General features: G+C 45.6%; 1 protein-coding gene across 5 annotated transcripts in view; it reads right to left on the bottom strand.

Annotated features, from left to right (window-relative positions):
- The window catches only part of LOC135260193 (semaphorin-4A-like), a 48,745-nt gene extending 35,115 nt beyond the window's left edge, over window positions 1-13,630 (bottom strand). The window contains exon 1 of one of the 5 annotated variants that reach the window (XM_064345385.1): window positions 13,487-13,630. The gene's annotated coding sequence lies outside the window, so the exon portion shown is untranslated. Of the gene's footprint in view, window positions 1-893; window positions 1,164-8,341; window positions 8,562-9,868; window positions 10,160-13,145; window positions 13,291-13,486 lie in introns of those variants that run through there. The other 4 variants (XM_064345384.1, XM_064345382.1, XM_064345383.1 and 1 more) reach the window with 4 other exon arrangements.
- Window positions 13,631-17,710: the final 4,080 nt, after the last annotated feature.

Raw genomic sequence — 17,710 nt, 5'->3', positions numbered from 1 at the left:
GCAGAAGCGATTGTGACGTCAGCATTAGAATGTCCGGTAAAGAACATTCTAATCACGCCGGTTTGATCGTACTCCTCAAAGGGCTAGGGCTAGCGTGGCGCTCCCCAGCGGCTGCAAGTTGCCCGGCTGAGCTACTGGCGAAGAGCTGCGCTTCGACTAGCGTCTGCGTGAGGCCAACTTACCAACCCGGATGTAAACGAGAAACAATCACGAGGGGCTTGCATACGCGAAAACAACTGCGTATTCTAAACAAAAGGGGAAATGGGGCAAAGTTTTAGCGAATAACCCTTTGAAGAGTAGTGTTTTGGAATTATTTATTTTTTTTTGTAATTATAAGTCAGTGTTCTAGAACTCCATTGCTTTCAATGACCAGAAGCGATTGTTACATCAGCAACAGAATGTTCAGTTAAGAACGAGCCGTTAATTGTTATTAATTATACACTTTTAATGCCTCTGAAAAGGAAGGGAAAAAAATTCTGGAAGAACTTAAAACCCCTTTTTAAAAATCCCTAATTGCTCAAAAGATTGGCAGTAATGAAAACTAGTTTACACAGAGGGGCCCCAGGATCTCAGAGTTATGAAATCAAAAGCCAGGTTCCTCCACCACACCCCACCCAACTCCCCTCTTTCTTGCAAAATGATTTCTCACTTCACCAAACTGAAAAATAAGTCACTTCTGACTTGAGTGGCCATCACAGGATTCTTTCAACAGATCTGCCCACTGGCTGGTCTCCATCTGAGTCAGACGTAAGACTCCGCCCTTCGGAGCTGTCACTCAAAAGATACAGCCAATGATACCGCAGAGTGCGTGCATCTGCTCTAGCTTAATTCCAGTTTACTTGCATTCACTGTAATATTCATATATATCCTCTTGTATTCACTTATACATTTACCTTCATTCACAAATATGGGGATGAGGCTGACTTGCTCTGAAAGTCACCTGGGGTGACCACGCCAAGCAGTTCCAATATGTCTCATCACATCCGAAAACTAGAGGCAGAGTTTCCCCAAACGCTGTGACAGTGATGACTGGCTGACGGCTGACTCAGACTGGGAGTGATGTCTCTTCCTCCCAGACGTGGGGGCACTCGCACACTGAGAGGACCAAACACACACACCCTACACATGATGCAGTACAAACACACACACATCCTGCAGCATGCAACAAACACACACACACACGATGCAGTACAAACACACACAGATCCTGCACCATGCAACAAACACACACACACACCCTGCACACGATGCAGTACAAACACACACATCCTGCACCGCAAACACACACACCCTGCACCATGCAACAAACACACATACCCTGCACCATGCAACAAACACACACATCCTGCACCATGCAACAAACACACACACCCTGCACCGCAAACACACACACCCTGCACCACAACAACACAACCAGGCGCCACACTTTCAAACGCATACTGATATGCACATGCATGTAGTACACACACACACACACACACACAGAAGAGAATCCACGAGTATGTTTGTGGTGGACTGTTCCCGTGTTTTTAAGTTAAAGGCCCGTCCCAACACTGCCATGGGAACACAGACAGCACAAAAAACCAGCGCTCGACAACAAGGTAACGAGTCCGTGAGCACGAGCGCCTCATCTGTCATGGCCCCGCCCCCTCATCACCCCAAAACCATTACGATTCAGTTTCTAATTCGGTTGTTCTCATTAACCCCCCCAGGCCCCGCCCCCCCCCCCCAAAAACAAAACAAGACACCAGCTGTGCCACTTATTACAATCCTCTCAACATCTAAATATCAGAAAAGCACCCAGGTTCCTCCATTCCAAATTCCAGCAGTGTACTTCTTTAATGAAGCCACAGCAACTCTTCTGAAGGGATTCGTCCAAGCCAGGAGCGGGCAATACTGGTCCTGGAGGGCCGGTGTGTGTGTGCAGGTTTTTGTTCTCACTAGTTACCCTGGCTAAATGAGCTAACTGGCCGTACGCAACACTGATTCACTCGCACATTAGATCACAAAAAAGTCTCATACAGGGACACAACAACAGCTATCCGACTGACTTCAGCTGTCGTTTGCGTGCTTATCAAGGAACGGAGTAAAAATGTCACGTGGTGTAGATGTTTGGGCTAGCTAATCAAAGCCAAAAGTTGGCATGAAAACCAGAAACAGATGCGGCCCTTGTTGCCCATCTCTGGTTACACTCCGTTCCCCAAAACGGAAACAAAAAAACTCTTAAAAACATGAGGGGGGGATCACCAGCCAGTGCTGAAAAAAAAAGCCGAAATTCTAACAACTTCGCATTACGGACAGACGAACACAGGACTGCGAGTCGACACCTCGCTCCCCCGTCGAAAAAAACCGACCCCTGGGGAGGAGCCTCCACGAAAGACGGCAGAACTGACGGGACTCAGCCGCCGGGTCCCACCGTATCCCGGCAACCAGGTCCTCCCCTTTCTCCTGACCCCTCGGTGACCCCCCCCCGTCCGAAGCCAGCGTAATGGGTTTAACCGTTCGGGAACACAGGGGTCAACTCCCCCCTTTATAAATATCCCGCTTCATTTTTCTTTTTCAGTCCGGCGTTCGCCGTGGCCCCCTAAGTGGTCACAGAGGGACCTCGTCACAGTTTTTGTGCCCCTTCAGATTTATAGACAATCAAACCAAACCTGCCAATGTCGATAAACGGATCGCAAAGTGTTCTGGAGTGCCTTTCTGTCACCCTGAGCTGAGGTCCTCTGTCTCCAAGTCACACAAACACACACACGCACACACACCGACACATATGCACACACACACACACACACACATACATACGCACGCACACACACGCACTCGCACGCATGCACACACAACAAAGCATTCCTCTTTTTTTTTTTGCCCGTTCGAGAACAGAAACCATCTGGCTGATTTTATCATCCGAAGCCCAGGATGCTTCCGGCCTATCAGGAGGCATCTGAGTGAAACCTGTTCACCAGGATCAAAATCAGCCCTGCAACACCTGGGTCAGCCACCCGAACGGTCACCTGACCCACCACCTGAACAGTCACCTGACCCACCACCTGAACAGTCACCTGACCCACCACCTGAACAGTCACCTGACCCACCACCTGAACGGTCACCTGACCCACCACCTGAACGGTCACCTGACCCACCACCTGAACGGTCACCTGACCCGCCACTCGCCACATCACCATCGCGGCCTCGCATGCGTGAAGACACCCAAACCCTCACCCATGACAGCTGAGCCACAGTCACCTGAACCCCCCCCCGCCCCCACCGCCTCACCCCCATGTCCACCCGCCGTCAATTTTGTGGGACGCGACCTAATCCTCACGTTCTCCCTCCTGCTCCTCCCCCCTCGCCCCCTGTACCGCTTCAAGCGGCGAAAGTCCGCGGTCAAACAGCCCGCCACCCCCCTCTCAGGGTCGCACGCAACCCCCTTCCTGGAGATCAGCCATTCCGAAGGTTTTCATTTCAACCCTAATTTGGTACATCAGATGCTTCTAATTAGCTGCTCAAGGAGATCTCTAGCTGCTCAATGAGGTGTGCTTTGTTAGGGTTGGAGTCTCACGGGACGGTAGATCTCCAGGGACAGGGTTGGGCAGCCCTGCTCTAGCTGCACATGTGCGTCTGTCTTCGGTAATGCTTCAGTTCACTTCTGTTGTCTCCCATCGTACCAAAATCATAAAACGCATTACAAGTTCGTATCAGCACAGGAAGCACATGACATCACCGTTGCCAAGGTGTGACCAGTCACGGATCAACGAGAACCAGACGTCCAAAACCGTGACGAGAACCAGACGTTTGCACGCCAGTGGCACAGCGGGTCGCGCCGCAGGTCTCCCGGCCCACAATGCTCGGCAGCCGCCGCTGTGAAATAAGTGGGCGGGGTCCATCTTATCGCAGGCTGCGCACCGTCGACAGCTCACGCAGAAAGAGAACGAGCGCGAGGTTCCTCTGCGCGTTTTTAATCAGCTGGATAATCTCGAGCGGAAGATTTAGCTCCGAGCCCGTGACACACACGCACACACACACGCGCGCACACACACGCACCCGCAGTCAACAGGAAAGTATGAGCCTCTATTTGTCTGACAGTTCAACAGCTCAGTACACCAGCAGCTTCCTCTTTTTTTTTTGATCGGCTCCCTGGGGGGGGGGGGGGGGAGGAGAAGTGAGCGAGTGGGGGGGAAATCACATTTTCACACCATTCACTATGCATGAGGAATCTCAGTCTGTTAAGGCACCATGCTGTGGTTCACGCTCTGGCGGAGCCTATGCCATGTGCGTGAACTGGACTTAGCGTGTTTGTGGCTACGGACAACTGCTGCATAATGAGTATTGCACGTTATCGGACCTGTGTTTTGTACTCGTTCCAGTGACCTTCGGTATGCACTTACTGTACGTCGCTTTTGGATGAAAGCATTTGCCAAAGAAACAAACGTAATGAAATGGTGAGCCCCACGGTCTCATCCATGCACCATTTCACTACATTACGGATCGAACCCGGACCACGCAAGATGACCCAGGGTACGGGAGAGTTCAGTCGATCAAGGGGTCCGCGTTCATCGCTCTCTAGCGACCCCTGCTGGTCGATCATGTGCTGGTCGATCGCACACCCTTCCTCTGACTCCTCTCTAGCTGTCGTGGGGCAGCGTGAAAAGAAGCAGTTGTCGACACCAAGCATTTCGGAGCAAAACCAAACTTGTCTACACTCTCCCTAATCGGCAGTTGGGGTTTGCGCGTATGAATGCAGCCGAGATTGAACATTCCAAATTAGAGGTGAATATACGCAGGTCAATTTTGGCACCTAAATCATATTTTCACAAAAATATTTAATAAAAAATACATTATACATGAACAGGAAGCTACACCTGGAGAGGGCTGTACCTGGGGAAGGCCACACCTGAGCGTGTGCAGTGAGCCTATTTCACCTTCCTCAAAGGAATGCAGAGCACACAATGCAAAAACAAAATGGCCTTTATCCCCAGCGCAGCACACTGACTTAAGCTCATTTCTTATTTGCTACCGCAACACAACCACCTTCATTTATTTCATTTAGTGATTTTTTTGTCCAACAAATACTTCATACCTGTCCTCGTACAACCATCCAGATTAAACTGGACAGAAAAATGAACCATTCCATACGCAAAACCCAAAAGGGGAACGAACCCCAGCCCAAACTATGAACTTTATTCTATTCCGTAACTTTATTCAACAAGGTAAATATAAAACAATAACTCACAAAGTTAATTTGTTTGAGGTGCTGGTTGCAGCAAGAAATTAATCAGATGATGTAAGAGCCAACCATATCTGTGAGGTTTTTTTTCCAAACCGAAACACAGAAATCGGACCTCACTGCATCGCGATGACGCGGTTCTGATGACGGAGGATGCAAACGAGTGGTTACGCCACCTACCCCTGCAGGCCTGAGCACTTATATAATCGTTTTATTTCCACCACTGTTTTCCCATCACTCCCCCCGCCCCCTTCAGTTCTAGGAACAAATCCCCAGATTTCCCACCCAAATCAGTTCAGGAGCACTTTCCAGTTGATCACATTCCATGTGGAAAACATTCCGTACCTGACAAATCGTGGAAATTCCCTTACAGCTCACTTCGACAAACGTCTATGGATTGACTGATGGCTAAATGCACAGCAGTGGACAGCTCTATATAACTCGCTGTGGGAAACATAAACCTGCGTTAACAAGGGACATACTAGGGCTGCCAGATGTCCACTTTTCGACTGGAATGTTTGGTTTTCAAATTATTTTAACAGGTCCAGTTAGTGGTCCCGAATGCTAACTGATGGAACAAATTATGCCTTAGTTCCTACTGAAACGAACTCCCACCCCCCGCCAATAATCATGCTTACAGTTGTGCATGTGGTCCGGTTTGGACTATTTCTAAATCTGGCAACCCTACATCGCACAGCAGTTGCACTAACTGACAACCGTCATTCAACCCAACAGATGCCAACTGGCGAAAACGGCTTAAAACCTTTATCTGCTGGTCTCACGCCCGGCACGCCCTGCATTCCACATGAGGAGCAGTCAGGCTTTACCGTTCCTGTGAACAATGCGCCCCATTTCCCGCCCAAAACGGGGTCGAAGACGACGTCCGGTCGAGGTGGGGGCGAGCGAGACGGCATTATCCGCGCAGCAAGAGAGGAACGCGGCGCTCCAGCTAGCACGCTAACGCCGGCGGGCTAGCGGCCAAGGAAGGAGCGCGGACGCGATGACCGCAGACCGCCCGAGGTCGCCGCTCTCCGGGGAGCGTCGCGGCGGTCCGGGGACTGCGCTCGCGTCTCGGAGGTTGCGGGCTCCATTCCTTTACCCTTACCGCCATTCAGCAGACACTCTTATCCAAAGCGACTCACGACGCAAATACCCAGGTGAGGGGGCTAAAGCAGTAGCGGCCTTAAGCCAGGTACAGAGACAACATTACTGCAGCAGAACTCCAGCGGCATGAACGGGCTGAACGCACGCAAGAGAAATAAAATGAGCTGCGCGAGTCGCTGTGGGTAAGAGCGTCCGATTGCCGGCTCGCACGGAACGCGGCGCGGTGCAGAGTGGCGGTTCGGCGGCGAGAACCCCCCCCCCCCCAAAAAAAACGCGCGAGGGACGTGGGAGCGCGCCCTGTGGCATAAGCAGGAGGGTGTGGGCATCGGTGTAATCTGGCTGACTCACCTTCGTGGCCCCCCTCTACACTGACAGGCAGTCCAGCACAGGTGCAACCCGAGAGACCTGTGCAATCTAATCCCAATCCAAAACTATGTAATCTAATCCCAATGAAAAATGGTACAATCGAAACCCAATCCAAAACTATGTAATCTAATCACAATGCAAATTGATACGATCGAAACCCAATCCAAAAGGATGTAATCTAATCCCAATCCAAAACTACATAATCTAATTGCAATCCAAAACAATGAGCACACTCCGTGGTGAGGGCAAACTGGACCTGTAAAAAACACCAGGAACAAAAAAAACTTCCCCCACGCTCACACATGCAACGAAGGGAAGTCTTTTATTTATTTATTTTTTTACACTTCATACTGCATCTTCAGCCCCCTTTCCACCACAGGAACCTTTTCCAGAACTCAGGAACTTCCCCTCCGATCCTCATTCCCATAACACGCCCCCCCCCCCCGTTTATAATAATTCAGGTGATGACATTTTTATGGTTTCAGGTAATATTTGACTGTTTTATGTTTGTCTTCTTAACACTTGGGTGGTCATGGATGTAATCAGTGTGTGTTTAGAAATTGCACTCTAGCTAATAGTTGGTGTAGATAACTTGCGCTAGTGCTTTAGCGATGTCGCATCTATAATCACTGTTCTGGGAATGTTGTTGCTCATGTAAATCTGGTGAATGCACAAATGTTTCTCCTCCATCGTAAGTCGCTCTGGACAAAAGTGTCCACTAAATTAATGTGATGTAATGGAATGTGATTTAGGTAACCCTTAGTCAACTAGAAGATTCTCTTTCGCAGAGAAGTAAAGGCTATCATTCAAAAACCCTGGGGGAAAACATTTAACTGGGATTACCCAGCATGCAACAGGTCGGCAGAGCTCACGGTGCTCAGGGTATAGAAACCCAAACTCACAGGCCTTTTATTGAAGTGACTGTGATCGAGGTAAATCTCTGCTCACCCAGATGTCTGAGAGTACCACCACTTCATTTTAAAAAATGACCTCTCACAAGAGTCAGAGAGGCCGAGGGTTGGGGGAGGTGGGGGGGACATAGCAGAGCGGAGGCAAAATGCTCTCTTCGCTGTCAAATACTTAGCCATTTCACACTCCACTGTCATCGGTCCAGGGAGTGCGCATTTTTAACAGGGCTTTTCAACTGAACCAACCCTACTTCTCCCTCAAGAAATAAATAAATATAAAACCTGCTCCAAAATGCAAAGCACCACTATGGTGCAGATTATGCAGCTAAGAGGTGCAAATCCGTATTAAAATTTAAAATGCAAACATGAATTTAAATGAAACAAAACGGAATAAAAAGTGAAGAAAAACAATGGCCTGTTTATGGAAAATGGGAAGGAAACAAAACACGAAGAACAGCTGGGTTATTATTGTATTAATGCTACAACTCCACAAGTGGACAACACGAAATCAAAACTGTTTAAACAAAACAAAAAACACATAAATTGACAACATTTGCCGTCCATTGTCCGGGCCGTGAGCGCGTGACAAGGAGCAAGACAGCGAAATCTCGAGTAGAGAGAATCTCTAGGGATATCTCCAGCAAAGGTTTGATCCCGACAATAGGCCCCAGTACCGTTGCCATGACGACAGCAAATCTGGCGGGCCCTGACAACTCCCAGACCTGACAAGGGTTATTACCTTTGTGTGCGCGTGCTCTTGTGTATGCGCGTTTCCAAGCGCAATCCAGTTTATTTTCCCGACCCGAAACACCTCACTGTAATTGGAAAATATGACAAGTGTGAGAAGGCAATTAGCCTGCATCGCCACCCTTGGATGGTTAAAGAGAGCTCATACTCGACTCCAGAAAGACAGCGAGCGTTAAACGTATACACGCAAGCGGTGATCAGAACAGGAGACTGAGCAGACTGTGTCGCCGCTACACCTCGTCTTAAGAGATATCTGCAAGACCAGACAAAACCACGAGTCTCTAGTCAAGAGCGGTGCTCTATTTCAAGAGACGTGTACCGCTCCCTCCTCGTGGGCGGACCCAATTGTGAAAAACTAGCAACCCTTTTGATCCATGTTCATCAAAAAAAGAATTCCTCTCCACCTGAATGCGAAACACAACCCGTTGTTCCACATCAAAGGCTGGCCGTCTGTTACGACCAAAGCCACACATCTGCGTCTATTTTACGGCGGGCACGGATCCCTCCTGCTTGGCTCAGTCAAAGAATTATTAAATGAGGACAGAAACTGCCTGTTATGTCAAAGTTCTTTATCTTTGTTTCCTGGGGAGCAGCATAGGTTTAGATCACACGCTGCCGTTCTTGCGTAAAAAATATTTTAAACAAACATGAACAGAACAACTAATTATGCCAAGCTACAAATCAAAGCTGGGTGGCTATGTGCCCAGTATATGTATAACCACAAGAAGGGAATGGATACATAAAATTAAATAAAAACGCTGACATTACTTTTTTCTGCATCGCTTTTCTATGCAATTTTATTCAGTAACAGTTACTACTGACGTGTTATGTCCAAATGCTGAAATCAGCGAGAAACGGTCGACATCAACGGAGCACTATTCACAGAAATAATTCTCACCGTCCTCACGGAGGAGGGAAAAAAACTTATGTGAATAACAGCTTGCTTTTCACTAATCGTTTCGTTTCTACTGAAATGCAAAGCTTCCGTTGGCTCTCTCCTTTTCAATCGCCATTGGCGCAATTAAACACTACGCACGATTCTTGTCAAATTATGTGCTTCCAGACAATGCCTCGCTGAAAATTCCAGAGAAAACCAAAAGCAAAATGATTGCATAACAAAAGTATTGCTTCCCCCAAGAAACATTGAAAACAGCGACCACATTATACTCCCGAAACATTCCAATGTTACCACGAGCTGGGGATAGCACGTGTTTTTCCGAAGTTACAGTCGAACTCTCATCACTGTGAAACACTCGGTCTGAAACGAGTACAATGTTGTTAAAAGCGATGTTAAACACCGCATCCGTCGGTCACGTCGTCTTATTATATACACAACAGCAAATGATAACCTGACATGCTGCGTGAGCGTCCACAACAATCACCTGCATCGCTGTGAATACCTTTAGCACACATATGTTGCCTTTCTGTCGGATAAAACAAACACAGCAGGTGATCTCTGGGAACCTGTGACATTACATGGTAGACAAATTGAATTGATAGCGGTTATCCAATTTCTCACCTGCCCATAAAATGCGCACCGCTGGATTTTAAACTGTTCGAATTCTTCCATTCCCTCCGAGTTGACGTGTCCTGCCCCCGCATGAAGGTTGTCGCAGATTTAAGCTCGATTTGTTCTCTTTTTGACTGCAGTCAAGCTTGCAATAAATCCGTGGCTATTAGGCACCGTAGAGCACCAAAACAGCGACCACTACCATAGGAAGTCTCCCTTCGCCCCTCCTGATCTCGTCGCGCTGGTTCACCAACAAAGGCACACCGAATTATCACTGTTGTACTGGAGCGCTTTCTAGCCCCGTGCTCAATTTAAACAAAACAAACCGTGTTCAAAAACGTGTCTGCCATCTAGTGGCGCGTATTATGCGTGCACATTATAATGGAAACTACCAAAAATGTCCAGTTTCACTCATGCTGCATTTAAAAATTACAAATAAAAAAAATTAAAAACGGAAGTTCCATGACAAGAGGACCAGTAGGGCCAAATAAATTGTCACGACGTATTCTAAGTAGTGACAAAACAATTAAATGCTGTATTTTTTATGAAAAAAGAAAAATAAAGTTTACTCTGAAAGTATGGGAACAGTTGATCGAAATGTGTTATTTTTGCAATATACTTAAATCATTTGGATTGGGTACCAAATGATCAATAGGAGACAAGACAAGCAGTTTTTGTTTCATGGTCTTTATATGCATGCATGTTTTACCATTTTACAGAAACAGCAGTTTCTTTGTTAAGTCCTCCCATTTTCAGCTGTGAAAAAGTCAGTTAACGTACAACTGACAGGTGTTAGAAAGACTTTCCTTTGGCATGGACTGTTCACACATCAACGAGCAGTAAGTGTCTAGTCTTGGTTTTAGTCTTTGTTTTCATCTGTGGAGATTGCATTTGGAGTCAGAGGCGTACACCAGAGAACCAACTGTGGCTGAGAAACAATTAATCTGTAATCTGAATGGACAGATGAGACCAAACTAAACCTTTACCAGAGGGATGGAAAGCCAAAAGTGTGGAGACAGGAAGGAACAACCCATGAACCACAGTAACCCCCATTTGTCAGATATGGAGGAGGTAGCGTCATGGCTTGAGCGAGTATGTCTGCTTCTGGAACAAGCTCATTTTTCTGCATTGATGAACGGAGGATGGCAGCAGCAGAATGAATTCAGAAGTGTGCAGACAGACTTTGGGTATGTGCAGAGAAATTCCTCGAACCTCACTGGCCGACGCTTCATCCTGCAGCAAGACAATGATCCCGAACACACTGCCTAAGCAACCAAAGCATTCAATGGGAAAATGTGGAATGTTTTGGACTGGCCAAGTCAGTCACCACAATGAAATCTAATCAAGCATGCATATCACTTGCTTAAGTGAAGTCTGAAGACAGAAACACCCTGAATCAAAGATCGCATGGAAGCAGCTGCAGTGAAGGCCTGGAGGACGGAGTGTGGCACAGTGGGTAAGGAACTGCGCTTGTAACCGAAAGGTCGCAGGTTCGATTCCCGGGTAAGGACACTGCTGTTGTACCCTTGAGCAAGGTACTTAACCTGCATTGCTTCAGTATATATTCAGCTGTATAAATGGATACAATGTAAAGTGCTATGTAAAAAGTTGTGTAAGTTGCTCTGGATAAGAGCGTCTGCTAAATGCCTGTAATGTAATGAAAGCCATTTCCAAGCAAGATATTAAATGATTGTTGGTGCATCTATTATTTTATAATCGTGCGCATCTGGAAAAAGGCAACACACCAGTCTTCCCTCCAAGAAATCAGTAGGCTGTGTTATGTGAACGCTAGTCTATACAGGATTTTAAAAATCTGATTAGGAAAAACCATTGGCAACTATTTTTCATTTAATATGGCACAGAAAATGTCTAAGCCAAAAGTTTTTTTGAAATTCCAATTACTTGAAAATGGGTGACAGTCAAAGAGTGCATGTGCACTGTGAGATTCAGCGGATAATCACCTAAACCAGAGTTCATACGAATGCAACTGGGGCCAAATGGACCCTGCTAGTGTTAAATCTGCTCTATCAGAGATAGTTTTGAACTGAACTGTAACTGGATCGCATTATATCAGAACCTTACATTACAATCACTTAGGACAGGGCTACTCAACTCCAGGTCCAGCGGGCCACCGTGTCTGCAGGTCTTTGCTCCAATCGTGCTACACCACCAGATTTCAGCCACGCCAGCAGATTTCACTAATGAGCTTACTTCCTGAATCAAGGAGATAAAATAATTAGTGGAATCTGGTGGCGTTGTGGATGGGTGGAGCAGACACTGTGGTCGACAGAACCTGGAGTTGAGCAGTGCTGACTAAGGAGACACTCATTACATTACATTACAGGCATTTAGCAGACGCTCTTATACAGAGCGAATTACACAACTTTTTTTTCCCCATTATCCACAGTGACATACAAAAGATCAACGTCCATAACATCTGTGTTAGTCTCAAACTCCATACTCCTTGTCAGTACACAGCCCTGAGAGTAGGTAAGATTAACCGAGTAGCACAAGCGTTCGCGACATAGCTATGTGTAGAGAAAGGACCACTGGTGATGTTATTTTAGTGATTTTAAGTGGGGAAATGTGAGCAAACACGATTCCCAAACAGTCAGCAGGCAGTCACTGAGAAAGCTAACAGCATCAACTCAGACACCTCCAGGTAAATATTTATTCTGGATTGAGAGTAAAGGTTTTAAATTGCTCTTAAGGAAATGTCAATTATAAATACATAGAGATCATACATAGTATCCTGGGCAAAGCTGTCAATAACTGGCCCCTGACGTGAAGTTGGCAGCCCACAAATAACTACCTTCCAGGGGACCAGTTGATAATTCTCGCTGATTTTTAAAAACACTTCGCCCCCTATTGAAATCAGCCAATCAGCGAGAATTGCTCAGTAAGAGGGACTATTTAAAAAAATGACCCATTCAATGACATCGGCGATTCAGCTACAACCTTGATCGTTTACAGACAGAACTATTATGACAAATTGCCTTGAACTCGTAATACATGAACTAAGTAATTTCACGGTGAAATGATGAATTCGGTGCAAATGCATTTTCAATACAAATTACAATTTGCCATGCTAAAAAAAAGAAATGGCTAGAGCACCCTACATTTTTGGTTTATGAAAAGTTGCTATCGCATTTACCATAGCCCAACTGACTGCACATACTGTAAATCATAGGCTGCACATATTTAAAGAACAGAAACTAACGCTACTGTGTTCCATGCCACTGTGCCTGCAAAGTCAGGCTGGTTTTACGCTGCAAATGCACTATACCTGTTCACGCGCTGGCCCGACTCTTTTACCAGAGAGGAGTGCGGTTCGGTTCTTCTCCGTTGTTCCATTTTCCCTAACAAAACGACCGCGTAGACCTGGTATCTTCTGTCTCCCGCTAGCTTAAGCGGCCAGTCGAGGAAGGCGATCAGCGAGTGCGACGAGGCGGATTTAAATTTATTTATTTATTTTAACTGAGCTTCCACTCGCTAATTTGTCGGTCATTAGTCTAAACCAATTTGCCGCCACGCCCACTACCGTAAGCAGCCAGATGGGCACAGCAGGCAGGTTGGTCCCAACTCCCGACTCGCAAGCAAGTCACAGTAATATTTTCTATCACTCACCTCTACTGGCTCTGCTCCCAGTTTCAACTTTTTTTCTGTCTGAAAGGAAACGACATCAATCTGAACGTAACCTATATTAGCCTACTGAAGAATGTCAGCACAGTTAAATACGGTAAAAACGTATGTATAGCCTAGCCTACTATCAAATGCGCTGACGTTATCTTGCGCGCCCCGTCGGTCGGTCACTTTTTCGCTGGGAAGGCAATTCCAATCCTGGCTCCAAAGCACTCGTAGTCCATCCTGGCTGTTTTTTTCTCAACTTATTCCAAACCTTACTTCTCCCATTGAATCACATTGTAACCTAGCCTTCATTTGGAATTACCTGCTAAAGGACCGTTGGCTATATGGTTTAATGTGACTGTCGTGTCATTACATTGCTTCTCCTGCGCTAACAGCGATAGGTAGGTCACGAACACGGCGGAGAAAGGCGGCGGTAAGACCGCTAAAGGGAGAAAAGCAGATTTGCAGATTAGATGTGACCTCGAAACATCCCTTCGGTGTACAAACAGGTTGGTTGTATCGTCAGAGGAAACAAACCGATAACGCGGCAATGGGGGTTCCTTGTCTAAAACACCTTTTCCATTCAGTCACTAAGAGCATCCTGTCACAGACAGCTAACACAAGTTCCCACGAGCGCATCATTTTAGGACCACATCGACTGGGCTGTATCCGGCTGTATCTGAAGCGAATGCAGCTGTCTAAAAACATCATTGCCGTTTTTGATGCATTTTTGCCGAACTGACAGGTGAAGTCTATAAACTCTTTATTCTTCTACGAAAACACCCAAATAGAAAATGAAACTATACTATCTGTAATTAGGCATCTTTACCATCATGAAAGTTAGTTGAAGTTCTTGACTAGGATCGAAAAAACACTATGTTCAGACTATGTAAAAATGGCCAATGAAAAAGACAAAGCTGTCATCAGTAGTCTATATTTGTATTTTTTTCTTAAACATTAAAGGCTCATTGGGTGTTACCATGGCCACCGCCGTGACACATTTCTGCCGCTAGAGGATGCGCTAGCCTCGCAAAATGCTTAATCCCCCAAACCCGGCTTTCAAATCAACCGTAATTTTAAGTGAGATGCTATTGCAATATTGTATTGAATTTTCTGAAATGACACAATGTTGCTGACGCGGCGCACAGTGCGAAACGCATGTTACCAGAAACTTTAAATGATTCCGTGAGCGCGCGTACGTGTGTGTGTGTGTGGGCTAAAATATAATTTCATACAGAAAATGCGTATTTATTTCTCTAAACAATATATCAGATACAGGTCATTCGTTAAGAGTAACGCAGAGTAGAGTCTTTCTCTCGGTTTAAGTGCTGTTCAGCCTGTCATAAAACATTTCAGAGGCCTTCTATGCCTATTTTCCCTGAGTCGTTTTGAAATCTCGGCGTGGAAAATATGGCCCCAGCAATTTCCGGACCTTCACACCGCTAAATACACTGCAACGAAATGTCAGGGTGCGAGATGTTTCAGCAGTACTGAGGCTGTGCGCATAGGCTATTTCCTGTAAGCTATCTTGAAAACCATATGAAAGTGTTCCACAACAGCTACTTGGGTGTGAGCCCATCGAATTGGGTCGCTCGGCCCAACCCTCGCGCCCTTTGCGGTTAGCTCGGTCGCAGTGCTCAGCAGAAATCGCTGTTTAACAGAAGTAGGTATTCTGCTCTGTTACCACCAATAGCGGTCTAGAAAAGCATAGGCAGATAATGATTTATGAAAACCGGCCACCGTAGTACATCCAAGCGACTTTCAGATTCGAGATACCGTATCTTCAGTTACCCCCCACAAGCATACCACCTATATTCACCACTCTCATAAGTTTAGCCTTACTCTTAGCGTTGAGATAACCGAACCAAACTGCCATATTGTAGCGCAAGACACTTTCAATAAGGCTCTTAAATGCAATCTCTACAGTATTTTGGCTAATCTCAAAATCACGCAGTGTCTTTATTAGCTGTGGCCGCTGCAGACACGTTTTGTATATAAAATGTATAGGTATGGGGCATGCCCCCGCCAAGGCGTAACTTGGCGGGATAGCATACCTGCCATCCCAATCACAGCTCTTGTAAAAACATAAATAATTGAGAGAAATTGATTCAATTAAAACGTGTTACCAGATCATAATTTTCCCTATTTGATTCAAGGTACTTAAAACGTGTTACCAGATCATAATTCCCCCTATTTGTTACAGATGATGTCAGCCGATAAACAGCTTTATTGTAAAAAAAAGAAGAAAAGCATCTCTGGTTTACCAATTATTTCCCATCAAGCTGATACCATACGATTCTTAAAAACTGAAGAACATATAAAACTAAGATCTAACTTTCATTTTGGAACTTTTAGGTTGAGAGCCCTAACAAGAATAGGTAGATTCCCCTAAATCAGATGTGCGGGAAGTGTCTTCATAGTGTTAAACATATAATTGAGGTCAACAAAAAGAACTTTGGGCTGTAGAAGATGCCGGGCTTTTCCGTCAGACTGCGTCTTCTGTGCCCCTATAACTTTTGTATGCAGATTGAAAAGGATCTAAACAACATGCTATAGAAGATATGCGACTTTTTTTCTTCTTCTTCTCACAACCCTCTCCATAGACTTGCACAAGACAGACATCAGAGCCACGGATCTAAATATAGACCAAATACGAGATACGTGACACGTGTGCAGATCTTTGTTTTTGTGCATATCCCAGGTGTATGAGATTATGAATGCTGGCCGTTTGTAAATTTTAAGCGCAAAGATGCCCATGTGATTTGCATAAGGAAACAGCCATGAACAAATACAAATAAGAAAAAAAAAAAATGACGAATGCCCAAATGTTCCTGGAAACGTTCTTACAGGCAGTTTACGATCAAATGTGATTTTTCTCCGTAACCATCTCTTGATCACCCTTATCACATGTATGTTTCTTCTCATTTAGGCACACCTTCTGTTTCTTTGACACCCATTGTTTATTATTTAGAAAAACCTTTACTGTTTTGTTTTTAATTATACTGGTTTCGCATAACACGGTAAGAGGTACTAGCCTCTGTCAATTCATGTTCGTCGTCACAATACTTGCAAATCCGTGTCCTTACAAATTACAAATACCTCTGTAATCTCGTCATTACGCCTATTAGTCCAAATACACAGTTTTCTTTGCCGGCTTGCCTTGTTTCACCCTTGCTCTACACTTTTATAAAAGATGGATCATATTATGATCCGATCTGCTCAAGGGAGGTACGCATGCGTGATGTTCCCGTAGTACTGATCGAATGTCCGAGTGAGGCGAGTGGGACAGTCGTCATCTCTGAAGATTCGGCAGATGTGTCGATAAATCGCGATTATTGAAGTCCCCAAGAATTAACGCGTGCTGGTGTGCAGAGCGCATCAATGCGTTATTGTTGCTTTCTACTATTCAGTGACCGTGCATTTCATAGGGTAATTTTAGGCTGAGGGAATCTCTTACCGCGTTTAAGTGTAATAGCGCCACGTAAACCCCACTTCTTCGCTCCCACGCGCACCCTTGTCTCCTTATAAGCTCATGGCAATTACCAGGGAGTTGTAGATGTGTTGTCGGTCGGAGCGAGAGCGGGTTTTCACGCGCATATGTGAGATTTTTCTTAGTATTAATTAGTCCAAGAGTTGTATAAATTATAACTGTACATTAGAATTCGCTTCAGTTAATTTAAAAAGACCTCCGAAATGAAACAAACAGAATGCCACGCGCACACAGGGTCAAGCAGCGGTACCGTACCCCCGGATGACGCGTCGCTGTAAGAAATATTTGGCCTAAATATCATAACCTATAGTTGGAATTTCGACGTTCATTTTCCGGATTGTTTTTCCAGCCAAAACTGTCTCGGGGCACAAGCAAAATATTGGTGCAATAAAGATAGACCTAACACCAGCGAGATCTCGGCGATTACGTTGAATGTGTAATCCGAACAATAAATAAATAAATAAATAAATGCGATGAACAGTTTTTGCCACTCGCTGTTGCGTCTCGTATGCGCGCTGTGCGCTTTAACGCTTGAACTCGAACGAACCATTGCTGAATGTACCCAGTAAACAGACAGAGGGAGTGCCATTGCGAATGAACGAATAATTATCGCAATTTTGGAGCTTCAGTGCTCCAGGTTGTCACCTTAGAATAATTTACTCTCATCTGAGGTGGCTGATTAATCCCTGTTTAAAAACACGTGCAGACTACTCGCCTACATTTTAAAGTGCAGA

This window comes from Anguilla rostrata, chromosome 8, assembly GCF_018555375.3.
Source record: "Anguilla rostrata isolate EN2019 chromosome 8, ASM1855537v3, whole genome shotgun sequence".
Lineage (NCBI taxonomy): Eukaryota > Metazoa > Chordata > Actinopteri > Anguilliformes > Anguillidae > Anguilla > Anguilla rostrata.
The sequence above is the reverse complement of the archived record's forward strand: the minus strand, read 5'-3'. Positions and strand labels throughout refer to the sequence as shown.